Source organism: Arachis ipaensis, chromosome B5, assembly GCF_059453495.1.
Source record: "Arachis ipaensis isolate K30076 ecotype BB chromosome B5, ASM5945349v1, whole genome shotgun sequence".
Taxonomy (NCBI): domain Eukaryota; kingdom Viridiplantae; phylum Streptophyta; class Magnoliopsida; order Fabales; family Fabaceae; genus Arachis; species Arachis ipaensis.
In genome coordinates this window covers 131,221,475-131,234,568 of record NC_142440.1, presented here as the reverse complement: position 1 = coordinate 131,234,568, position 13,094 = coordinate 131,221,475, and the positions used below count along the sequence as shown (strand labels likewise).

The following is a 13,094-nucleotide window of genomic DNA, read 5'->3' as shown; positions in this document are numbered from 1 at the left end:
CAATTTCAGCCAGAAAATACCTGAAATCACAGAAAAATACACAAACTCATAGTAAAGTCCAGAAATATGATTTTTAATTAAAAACTAATAAAAATATACTAAAAACCAACTAAATCATACTAAAAACTAAGTAAAAAAAATGCCAAAAAGCGTATAAAAGTGTGATTCACAATTCGTGCACCATTTTACATGCCTAAATTCTTCATCACTTGAGTATACCTCAGCACAAAATTCTGTCCCAAATCCATACAATTCATTTCACCATCCACAAAACTCAATCCACTACCCACAAGAGTTATACCACTTTCAGAATACACAACCACAAAACAACCAATTCCATTCACAAGCCAACCCCGACCAAGCATTACAACCTACCCAACCTCCTTTAGATAGACTTGCTATGATGGAACTTATCATTGAAGAACTCAAAAAAAGTAGAGAAGAAGAGAGACTCGCTAAGATAGAACTCCTCCTTGAAGAAATGATAAAGACAAACGAAGACGAGAAAATAGCAAAAAGAGACCATGAAGAAAAATTGAGACAGAATGCACAACTCTATTCTGAAGAACAATTCATTGAAGAGCTGAGATCACAAAGAGAGACCACTTCACTCTCTCCAGAAACAAAGGAGTTCATTCAAAGGTCAAGAACAAGGGAGGAATTAGAAGAACAAGAAAAAGAGGTAGCCATACCAAGTGAGATTCATATGAAGAAGGAGGAGGTTGTGAGAGTATATAAGCCCAAAGCTCCATACCCACAGAGGCTACTAAGGGTGACAAAGGAACATGCAAACTCACTCCCAAAAGGCTCAATGCAACATCATGCAGAAGAAAGGGAGGAAGTCAATCAAGGGAGTCCACACTACTCCAATAAAATAGAGAGTTGCATAAAGGATGAGTTCATTGAACCACCAATTCAAGAAGCTCTTGATGAAGAGGATGCTCCAACCATCATACAACACCCAAGTACTGAAATCAAGGTGGTGAAGGCAATCAACATGAGCACTAAAAAGAGGATGGTGACCAAGAAAAGAAGGACAATATCCATGAAGATGAAAAGGTCAACCAAAAGCCATCCCACCCCTACCCCAACAAGCAAGTTTACTCAAGCTAACAACAAAAGAAAGCTTGCTGGGGAGAGGCACTCAAAACAAGGGGCATTAACTGGCTCCTCTTTCCTCTCGAGGTCATTTCTCTTAACAAACTGGAAGAAGAGGAAGAAATTCATGAACAACATGTCAAGCTAATGACGTTAAAAGAGCGCTTGTTGGGAGGCAGCCCAACCGTAGGTAACATTTTCTTTCCTTGCTTAGTTTACTTTCAATAATTTGACATATGATTGCATTCTAAGTTTGGTGTTGCCATGCAACAAAATGATTTTCAATCTTCACTAGGTATTTGTATCATTCTAAAATGACAGTGTCACACTAAGTTTGGTGTTGCCACTTAACTTTCATGCAAAGTACCATGCCAACACCACTTATTAATGCCATCATAATGTTTCTATTTTTAGTTCTTGTGCCTTTATTGTGATCCTTAATCTTGCTTGCTGAAACACATGCATACTCACACTTTATTCTAAGACATTCATAATCCATCATAAACCCCATCACCACTGTTTTACTTGTTGCTTGAGGATAAGCAATCATTCTAAGTTTGGTGTGGGAAGGGGAAGAATAGGAGGAAAAGGGCAACAACAATGAAGATGAACTACAAGGTGGTAAAGTTCCTTTTTCCTCTTACTTATTTCTGGCACTTTAAAATTGCATGATTGTCTTTTATTTTCTTTGTATGCATGTGTGATTACTCCTTGTGAATAAGCATAATTTGATATTTGATTTGTAACATGTTGCTATGATATCATGATTATCATCTTGAATTTTACTTGCACCCAATATCTTTAAGAATGCAACAAAGAAATCATTCTTTTGAAAGGAAAATGTTGACTAATTTTATAAATCTTGGGGCAAGAAAAAGATTAAGAGGAGTGGAGGTTCTGATTGTATGATTGTGTATTGAGGTTGCATGTTTGTGAAAACTTGCATGGAACTCATAGACAGGAAATGAAGTTTAGAGAAGTATTATGGAATTTCTCAAACATCTATTGATCCAAGAAGCATCAACAAAAGAAAAAAAAAGAAAAACAAAGAACAAGCTCTGAGCATCAATTACTAGGAAGAAAAAGAAAGAAACAAGAACTCAAAGAGTTATTGTCCTAGTTAAATGCTTGTGGTGGATTTGTGTCAAAGAGAGAGGCTTGAGCAAGTATATCCTAAGGGGTGCCTCAACACCTAATACCTTAGACCAACTGGTTTGGGAGTATTGATTGAAAGCTTATCTTAAAAAGCCGCTTTGAGACATGATACCTAGAGTCGAGGCCAAGATACAAAAAGAAAAGAAAAATGCTAGAAAATAAGTGCTGCTTCAAAGGTGACAATCTATAAAGAGGATTCCATAATATCATTTGAATGAAAGTCCTAAGATCTAAGACTTCCAAAATGTAAGGACTAATGAGCATTGGAATCCTTGCATAAGCATACAAATTAGAGTTAACCCCACTGTCACTTATTCACTTCACCCACTAAGGCATCATAAGCAATTCATCAATGCATTCCAATTAAGAGAATTCTTTGTGCATAGTTCTTTTCTTGCTTGAGGACAAGCAAGATTTAAGTTTGGTGTTATGATGCCAGGGCATCTTGGCTAGTTTTACTAGCCATTTTTTGTATGCTTTAGGTTGGTTTCATGTATTTTCTTAGGAAATAAGCAAGTATTTGGTTGAAAATGCATTCATTCTATGATTCAAGCAAACATTGTGAATTTTGAATGATTTCATGAGAATTATGCATGAATTGAATGATAAAATGGATGATGCATGATCTCATGATTAAGAGCAGGACTTTGATGTACTTTGTTTAATTGATTTCAGGTAACAAGAAGCAGAGAAGAGCCACGTTAGTGGCTACGTTAGTGCCACTAACGTGGCCATTAAAGTGGAAGGAAGGAAAGCTTGGAAAGTTAGTGAGAACGTTAACGCCACTAACGTTAGCGAAGGGCAAGAAGACCCACGTTAGCGACCCCATTAGCTCCACTAACGTGGGCACTAACGTGGAAGAAAAGAGAAGCCCCAACGTTAGTGAGAAAGTTAATGGCATTAACTTTGAAGAAGGAGCAGCGTTATTGGCAAAAGTGAGTGCCAATAACGCTAGCGAAGCAAGAAGACCCACGTTAGCTTCCACGTTAGTTACATTAACGTGGGAACTAACGTGGAAGGAAAGGAAAACGCCAACGTTAGTGAAAAAAGTGAGTGCCACTAACGTTCACGAAGCAAAGGAAGACCCACGTTAGTGGCCACGTTAGTTACACTAACGTGGACACTAACGTGGACAAAAGTCTCACCTGGCAGCCTGACCATGCATTCTTCAAACAAGAATAACTTGAGCCACAAAGCTCCAAATGAGGTGATTCCAATGGCATTGGAAAGTAGGATTCCAGATCTTTCCAAGAATATATGGCACTACATGGTGGACACTGAATTTGATGGAGAAAACCTACCCCGAAAGTGCAAAGATGAACATGGTATCAACCTGTAGTAAGGCCAGCTGACCTCTTCACCTTCCAAGAAGTGTAATTCGAGCTGTAGAGCTCCAAATGATGAGATTTTAAAAGCGTTGGAAAGTAGACATCTAGGGCTTTTCAACAATATATAATAGTATGGGGTGGACATTTAGTTTGAGCTCCAGAACCTGGCAATATTAAGCCCCTGATCGCTAACGTTATTGTGACTCGCTTTTTCCAGTAACGCTAGCGACTATGCCAGCGACCCTGTCCTCTTCAAAGGGGCATAAATTGAGTTACAGAAGTCCAATTAAGGTGATTTCAGTTGCTTTAGAAAGCTGACATTCAGAGCTTTCCAACGATATATAATACTCTATAGTGGGCATGAAATTGAAGAACAAACTAGAGGCATCTTTTAAGCCCCAAAAATACCAACTGGATAGCAAGTGTGACGTTAGCCACACTAACTTCAGCACTAACGCCACACTTGTAGCGTTAGTGTGGCTAACGTTAGCACTGACATTAGCACCTGGACCTCAACTTGATTCACTTACAAGGACCACCCAACCTCAAGGAAGCAAGCTGGTGCGCAGAAATTGTGATTACACTTTGATTATGTAAAATTCATTGCTCTTTCTTTCCCTGGCAATGGCACCAAAAACGCGATGCCAATACCATGGTTCACAACTTCACACAACTAACCAGCAAGTGCACTGGGTCGTCCAAGTAATACCTTACGTGAGTAAGGGTCGAATCCCACGGAGATTGTTGGTATGAAGCAAGCTATGGTCACCTTGTAAATCTCAGTCAGGCGGATATAAAATAGTAATGGGATTTTCGAAATTAAGTAATAAAATAAGGATAGAAATACTTATGTAACTCATTGGTGAGAATTTCAGATAAGCGTATGGAGATGCATTCGTTTCTTTGAACCTCTGCTTTCCTGCTGTCTTCATCCAATCAGTCTTACTCCTTTCTATGGCTGGCTTTATGCAAGGGCATCACCGTTGTCAGTGGCTACATCCCCTCCTCTTGTGAAAATGGTCCAAGATGCCCTGTCACGGCACGGCTAATCATCTGAGGTTCCCGATCATGCTGGAATAGGATTCACCCTCCTTTTGCGTCTGTCACTACGCCCAGCACTCGCGAGTTTGAAGCTCGTCACAGTCATTCAATCATTGAATCCTACTCGGAATACCACAGACAAGGTTTAGACTTTCCGGATTCTCTTGAATGCCGCCATCATTCTAGCTTACACCACGAAGATTCTGATTAAGAGATCTAAGAGATACTCATTCAATCTAAGGTAGAACGGAAGTGGTTGTCAGGCACACGTTCATAGGGAATGATGATGATTGTCACGTTCATCACATTCAGGTTGAAGTACGAATGAATATCTTAGAAGTGAAATAAGATGAATTGAATAGAAAACAGTAGTACTTTGCATTAATCTTTGAGGAACAGCAGAGCTCCACACCTTAATCTATGGAGTGTAGAAACTCTACCGTTGAAAATACATAAGTGATAATAGAGTTCATTGGTCTCGGTCCCAGAGGGGAACCGGAGTAACCAAGACTGTGATTACAATGATAACAAGTTCTATTTATAATAAACTAGCTACTAGGGTTTACAGAAGTAAGTAATTGATGCATAAATCCACTTCCGGGGCCCACTTGGTGTGTGCTTGGGCTGAGCTTGAAGGTTACACGTGCAGAGACTCTTTCTGGAGTTGAACGCCAGCTTTTGTGCCATTTTGGGCGTTGAACTCCACTTTGCAACTTGTTTCTGGCGCTGGACGCCAGAATTGGGCAGAGAGCTGGCGTTGAACGCCAGTTTGAGTCGTCTAAACTTGGGAAAAGTATGGACTATTATACATTGCTGGAAAGCCCTGGATGTCTACTTTCCAACGCAATTGGAAGCGCGCCATTTCGAGTTCTGTAACTCCAGAAAATCTACTTTGAGTGCAGGGAGGTCAGAATCCAACAGCATCAGCAGTCCTTCTTCAACCTCTGAATCTGATTTTTGCTCAAGTCCCTCAATTTCAGCCAGAAAATACCTGAAATCACAGAAAAATACACAAACTCATAGTAAAGTCCAGAAATGTGAATTTAACATAAAAACTAATGAAAACATCCCTAAAAGTAACTAGATCCTACTAAAAATATACTAAAAACAATGTCAAAAAGCGTATAAATTATCCTCTCATCACAACACCAAACTTAAATTGTTGCTTGTCCCCAAGCAACTGAAAATCAAATAGGATAAAAAGAAGAGAATATGCTATAAATTCCAAACTATCAATGAAACATAGCTTCAATCATATGTGCGGGACTTATAGCTTTTTGCCTCTTGAATAGTTTTGGCATCTCACTTTATCCATGGAGGTTCAGAATGATTGGCATCTATAGGAACTCAGAGTTCAGATAGTGTTATTGACTCTCCTAGTTCAGTATGATGATTCTTGAACACAGCTTCTTTATGAGTCTTGGCCGTGGCCCTAAGCACTTTGTTTTCCAGTATTACCACCGGATACATAAATGCCACAGACACATAATTGGGTGAACCTTTTCAGATTGTGACTCAGCTTTGCTAAAGTCCCCAATTAGAGGTGTCCAGGGTTCTTAAGCACACCCTTTTTTTTTGCTTTGGACCTTGACTTTAACCGCTCAGTCTCAAGTTTTCACTTGACACCTACACGCCACAAGCACATGGTTAGGGACAGCTTGGTTTAGCCGCTTAGACCAGGATTTTATTCCTTTAGGTCCTCCTATCCACTGATGCTCAAAGCCTTGGGATCCTTTTTATTTGCCCTTGCCTTTTGGTTTTAAGGGTTATTGGCTTTTTGCTCTTGCCTCTTGGTTTTAAGAGCTTTTGGCTTTTTCTGCTTGCTTCTTCTTTTTCTTTCTATTTTTTTGCCTATTTTATTATATATTTTTTTTTTTGCAAGCTTTGTTCTTTGCTGCTTTTTCTTGCTTCAAGAATCATTTTTATGATTTTTTAGATTATCAAATAACATGTCTCCTAGTCATCATTCTTTCAAGAGCCAACATATTTAACATTCTTAAACAACAACTTCAAAAGACATATGCACTGTTCAAGCATACATTCAGAAAACAAGAAGCATTGTCACCACATCAATATAATTAAGCTAAGTTCAAGGATAAATTCGAAACTCATGTACTTCTTGTTCTTTTGAATTAAAACATTTTTCATTTAAGAGAGGTGATGGATTCATAGGACATTCATAACTTTAAGACATAGTTACTAACTACTAATGATCATGTAATGAAGACACAAACATAGATAAGCACATAGCATAGAAAACAAAAAACAGAAGAAATAAGAACAAGGAATGAATCCACCTTAGTGATGGTGGCGTTTCCTTCTTGAGGAACCAATGATGTCCTTGAGCTCTTCTATGTCTCTTCCTTGTCTTTGTTGCTCCTCCCTCATTGCTTTTTGATCTTCTCTTATTTCATGAAGGATGATGGAGTGCTCTTGATGTTCCACCCTTAGTTGTCCCATATTGGAACTCAATTCTCCTAGGGAGGTTTTGATTTACTCCCAATAGTTTTGTGGAGGAAAATGCATTTGAGGCATCTCCGGGATCTCATGGTGATGAGCTCCAGACGCCTCTTGAGCTCCATGAATGGGCTCTCTTGCTTGCTCCATCTTTTTCTTAGTGATGGGCTTGTCCTCTTTAATGAGGATATCTCCCTCTATGTCAACCCCAGCCGAATTGCATAGGTGGCAAATGAGGTGAGGAAAGGCTAACCTTGCCATAGTGGAGGACTTGTCAGCCACCTTGTAGAGTTCTTGAGGTATAATCTCATGAACTTCCACCTCTTCTCTAATCATGATGCTATGGATCATGATGGCCCGGTCTATAGTAACTTCAGACCGGTTGCTAGTGGGAATGATTGAGCATTGAATGAACTCCAACCATCCTCTAGCTACAGGCTTAAGGTCCAGTCTTCTTAGTTGAACCGGTTTGCCTTTTGAGTCAATTTTCCATTGAGCTCCTTCTACACATATGTCCATAAGGACTTGGTCCAACCTTTGATCAAAGTTGACTCTCCTTGTATAGGGGCGTGCGTTCTCTTCCATGTTTGGCAAGTTGAACGCCAACCTCACATTTTCCGGACTAAAATCTAAGTATTTCCCCCGAACCATTGTAACATAGTTCTTTGGATCCGGGTTCTTACTTTGATCATGGTTCTTGGTGATCCATGCATTGGCATAGAACTCTTGAACCATTAGGATGCCGACTTGTTGGATGGGATTTGTTAGAACTTCCCAACCTCTTCTTTGAATTTCATGTCGGATCTCCGGATACTCATTTCTTTTGAGTTTGAAAGGGACCTCGGGGATCACCTTCTTCTTGGCCACAACATCATAGAAGTGGTCTTGATGGGCTTTGGAGATGAACCTTTCCATCTCCCATGACTCGGAGGTGGAAGCTTTTGTCTTCCCTTTTCCTTTTCTAGAGGATTCTCTGGTCTTGGGTGCCATCAATGGTAATGGAAAAACAAAAAGCTTATGCTTTTACCACACCAAACTTAGAATTTTGCTCGCCCTCGAGCAAGAGAAGAAAGAATAGATGAAGAAGAAGAAGAAATGGAGGAGAGGGAGAAGGTGTTGTGTTTCGGCCAAGAAGAGAAGAGAGGGTTGTGTTGTGTGAAAATGAGGAAGAATAGAGGGTTATATATAGGGATGGGAGGGGGTGGAGTTTCGGCCATTTAGGGTGGGTTTGGGTGGGAAATTGATTTTGAATTTTGAAGGTAGGTGGAGTTTATGAGGTAGGTTTATGGGGATGAGTGGATGGATGTGAGTGGTGAGGAGGTGATGAGGAAGAGAGATTGAGGTGATTGGTGAAGGGTTTTGGGGAAGAGTGTTTATGGGATTTTGTGAAAGAGAGTGGTGAGTGGAGGTAGTGGGGATTCTGTGGGGTCCATAGATCCTGAGGTGATCCTGTGGGGTCCACAGATCCTGAGATGATCCTGTGGGGTCCACAGATCCTGAGGTGTTCAAGGATTTACAACCTTGCACCAAATTAGGCATGTAAAATGCCCTTGCACACAACTCTGGGCGTTCAGCGCCAGGTTGGTGCCCATTTTGGGCGTTCAACGCCCATTTGTTGCCCATTTCTGGCGTTGAACGCCAGAACCATGCTTGTTCTGGGCGTTCAGCGCCAGCTCCTCTCCAGGGTGCAATTCTGGCGTTCAGTGCCCAGCTGCTGCCCATTTTGGGCGTTCAGCGCCAGAACCATGCTCTGTTCTGGCGTTGAACGCCAGGCAGATGCTTCCTCCAGGGTGTGATTTTTCTTCTGCAGTTTTTGATTCCGTTTTCAATTTTTATATTTATTTTGTGACTCCTCATGATCATGAACCTATAAAGACATATAACTAAGAAAAAAATATAGTTAGATAAATAAAAATTGGGTTGCCTCCCAACAAGCGCTTCTTTAATGTCAATAGCTTGACAGTGGGCTCTCATGGAGCCTTACAGATGTTCAGTGCATTGTTGAGACTCTCCAACACCAAACTTAGAGTTTGGGTATGGGAGTTCAACACCAAACTTAGAGTTTGGTTGTGGCCTCCCAACACCAAACTTAGAGTTTGACTGTGGGGGCTTTGGTTGACTCTGCTTTGAGAGAAGCTTTTTCTGCTTCCTCTCCATGGAAGCAGAGAGAGATCCTTGAGTTGTAAACACAAGGTTGTCCTTATTTAATTGAAGGATCAATTCTCCTCTGTCCACATCAATCACAGCTCTTGCTGTGGCTAGGAAAGGCCTTCCTAGGATGATGGATTCATCCTCTTCCTTTCCAGTATCCAAGACTATGAAATCAGTAGGGATGTAAAGGCCTTCAACCTTTACTAACACGTCCTCTACTTGTCCATAAGCCTATTTTCTTGAATTATCTGCCATTTCTAATGAGATTCTAGTAGCTTGCACCCCATAGATTCCCAGTTTCTCTATTACAGAGAGGGGCATGAGGTTTATTCCTGAACCAAGGTCACACAGAGCCTTAAAGATCATGGTGCCTATGGTACAAGGTATTATGAACTTTCCAGGATCCTGTCTCTTCTGAGGCAATGTCAGTTGATCCAGATCACTTAGTTCATTGGTGAACAAGGGAGGTTCATCTTCCCAAGTTTTAATACCAAATAATTTAGCATTCAGCTTCATGATTGCACCAAGAAACTTGGCAGTTTGCTCTTCAGTAACATCCTCATTCTCTTCAGATGAGGGATACTCATCAGAGCTCATGAAGGGCATAAGGAGGTTTAATGGAATCTCTATGGTCTCTAGTTGAGCCTCAGATTCCTTTGGTTCCTCAGAGGGTAGCTCCTTATTGATCACTGGATGTCCCAGGAGGTCTTCCCCCTTGGGATTCACGTCCTCTCCTTCCCTTACAGGTTCAGCCATGGTGCTTATGTCAATGGCCTTGCACTCCTTTTGGATTCTCTTCTGTATTGCTTGGGAGAGTACTGGGAGGGATTTCAGTGATTCTTTTACTCAGCTGGCCCACTTGTGCTTCCAAATTTCTAATGGAAGACCTTGTTTCATTCATGAAACTTACAGTGGCCTTGGATAGATCAGAAACTAAGTTTGCTAAATTAGAAGTATTTTGTTCAGAGTTCTCTGTCTGTTGCTGAGTGGATGATTGAAAAGGTTTATTATTGTTAAACCTGTTTCTTCTACCATTATTAAAGCCTTGTTGAGGCCTTTGATCCTTCCATGAGAGATTTAGATGATTTCTCCATGATGGGTTATAGGTGTTTCCATAAGGTTCACCTAAGTAATTCACCTCTGCTATTGCAGGGTTTTCAGGATCATAAGCTTCTTCTGCATAAGAAGCCTCTTGAGTACTGTTGGATGCAGCTTGCATTCCATTCAAACTCTGAGAAATCATATTGACTTGCTGAGTCAATATTTTGTTCTGAGCCAATATGGCATTCAGAGTATCAACTTCAAGAACTCCCTTCTTCATAGGCGTCCCATTACTCATAGGATTCCTCTCAGAAGTGTACATGAACTGGTTATTAGCAACCATGTCAATGAGTTCTTGAGCTTCTGCAGGCGTTTTCTTTAGGTGAATGGATCCACCTGCAGAAGTATCCAATGACATCTTTGATAGCTCAGATAAACCATCATAGAATATATCCAGGATGGTCCATTCTGAAAGCATGTCAGAAGGACACTTTTTGGTCAGCTGCTTGTATCTTTCCCAAGCTTCATAGAGGGATTCACCTTCTTTCTGTCTGAAGGTTTGAACATCAGCTCTAAGCTTGCTCAGCTTTTGAGGAGGAAAGAACTTGGCTAAGAAAGCCGTGACCAGCTTATCCCAAGAGTTCAGGCTATCTTTGGGTTGAGAGTCCAACCACACTCTAGCTCTGTCTCTTACAGCAAAAGGGAAAAGCATGAGCCTGTAGACTTCAGGATCTACTCCATTAGTCTTAACAGTATCACAGATCTGCAAGAATTCAGTTAAGAACTGAAAAGGATCTTCAGATGGAAGTCCATGAAACTTGCAGTTCTGCTGCATCAGAGAAACTAGCTGAGGTTTCAGCTCAAAATTGTTTGCTCCAATGGTAGGAATGGAGATGCTTCTTCCATGTAAATTGGAATTAGGTGCAGTAAAGTCACCAAGCATTCTCCTTGCATTATTGTTGTTGGGTTCGGCTGCCATCTCCTTTACTTGTTCGAAATTTTCAATAAGGTTGTCTCTGAATTGTTGTAAATTAGCTTCTCTTAGTTTTTTCTTCAGAGTCCTTTCAGGTTCTGGATCAGCTTCAACACGAATGCCTTTTTCTCTGTCCCTGCTCATAAGAAAGAGAAGAGAAAAAGAAAAGAAGAGGAATCCTCTATGTCACAGTAAAGAGGTTCCTTATTGTTAGTAGAAGAAGAAAAGGTATAGGGGTGAAGAAGAATGAAGAATCCAAACAAAAAGGTGATGATAGGAGCAGAGATGTGAGATGAAGAGAAGTGTTAGTAGATGAATAAATAAATAGAAGGGGATGAGAGGAGGAGAGAGTTTTCGAAAATAATTTTTGAAAAAGAGTTAGTAATTTTCAAAAAGTAATTTTGAAAAAGGTTAGAAATTTTCGAAAATGAAAATCAAAAAATTAAAATAATTAGTTAATTAAAAAGAAATTTTTTTGAAAAAAGGGGGAGATATTTTCGAAAAATAGAGAGAGAGAGTTAGTTAGGTAGTTTTGAAAAAGGTAAGAAACAAACAAAAAGTTAGTTAGATAGTTGAAACAAATTTTGAAAATCAATTTTGAAAAGATAAGGAGATAAGAAGTTAGAGAAGATATTTTGAAATCAAATTTTTGAAAAAGATATGATAAGAAGATATTTTGAAAAGATATGTTTGAAATTAGTTTTTGAAAAAGATTTGATTTTTAAAATCACAATTAATGACTTGATTCACAAGAAATCACAAGATATGATTTTAGAACTCAAAGTTTGAATCTTTCTTAACAAGTAAGTAACAAACTTGAAATTTTTGAATCAAAACATTAATTGTTATTGTTATTTTCGAAAATTTGATATAAAAAAAATAAGAAAAATATTTTTGAAAAATACTTTTGGAATTTTCGAAAATAACTAAGAAAAATGAAAAAGATTTGATTTTTGAAAAAGATAAGATTTTTAAATTGAAAATTTGACTTGACTCATGAAAACAACTAGATTTTAAAATTTTTTGAAAAAGTCAAATCTAATTTTCGAAATTTTAAGAGAGAAAAAGGGAAAGATATTTTTTTGATTTTTGGAATTTTTATGATGAGAGAGAAAAATTAAAACATCATTTTCATGTTTTTCTCTTTTATTTTTGAATCAAAACAAGGAATGCATGTAAGAACACTATGAATGTCAAGATGAACACCAAGAACACTATGAAGATCATGATGAACATCAAGAACATATTTTTGAAAAATTTTTAATGCAAAGAAAACATGCAAGACACCAAACTTAGAAATCTTTAATGCTTAGGCACTAAGAATTCAAGAATGCATATGAAAAACAAGAAAAGACACAAAACATGCAAATGCAAAGATCAAACAAGAAGACTTACCAAGAACAACTTGAAGATCATGAAGAACACTATGAATGCATGAAAATTTTCGAAAAATGCAAGATGCACATGCAATTGACACCAAACTTATAACATGACTCAAGACTCAAACAAAAAACACAAAAAATATTTTTGATTTTTATGATTTTCTAATTTTTTTGTAATTTTTTAATTTTTTTTTCGAAAACCAATGAGAAAATTTTGAAAGAGTTTTGAAAATTTTTTGAAAAGAAAACAAAAAGAAAATTACCTAATCTGAGCAACAAGATGAACCGTCAGTTGTCCAAACTCGAACAATCCCCGGCAACGGCGCCAAAAATTTGGTTCGCAGAAATTGTGATTACACTTTGATTATGTAAAATTCATTGCTCTTTCTTTCCCTGGCAATGGCACCAAAAACGCGATGCCAATACCATGGTTCACAACTTCGCACAACTAACCAGCAAGTGCACTGG

At 38.9% G+C, this 13,094-nt stretch overlaps 1 non-coding gene across 1 annotated transcript; it reads left to right on the top strand.

Annotated features, from left to right (window-relative positions):
• Positions 1-10,743: 10,743 nt before the first annotated feature.
• LOC148565801 (small nucleolar RNA R71) lies at positions 10,744-10,851 on the top strand. Its single transcript, XR_015884501.1, has one exon. It is a non-coding gene; the product is annotated as a small nucleolar RNA R71 (small nucleolar RNA).
• Positions 10,852-13,094: the final 2,243 nt, after the last annotated feature.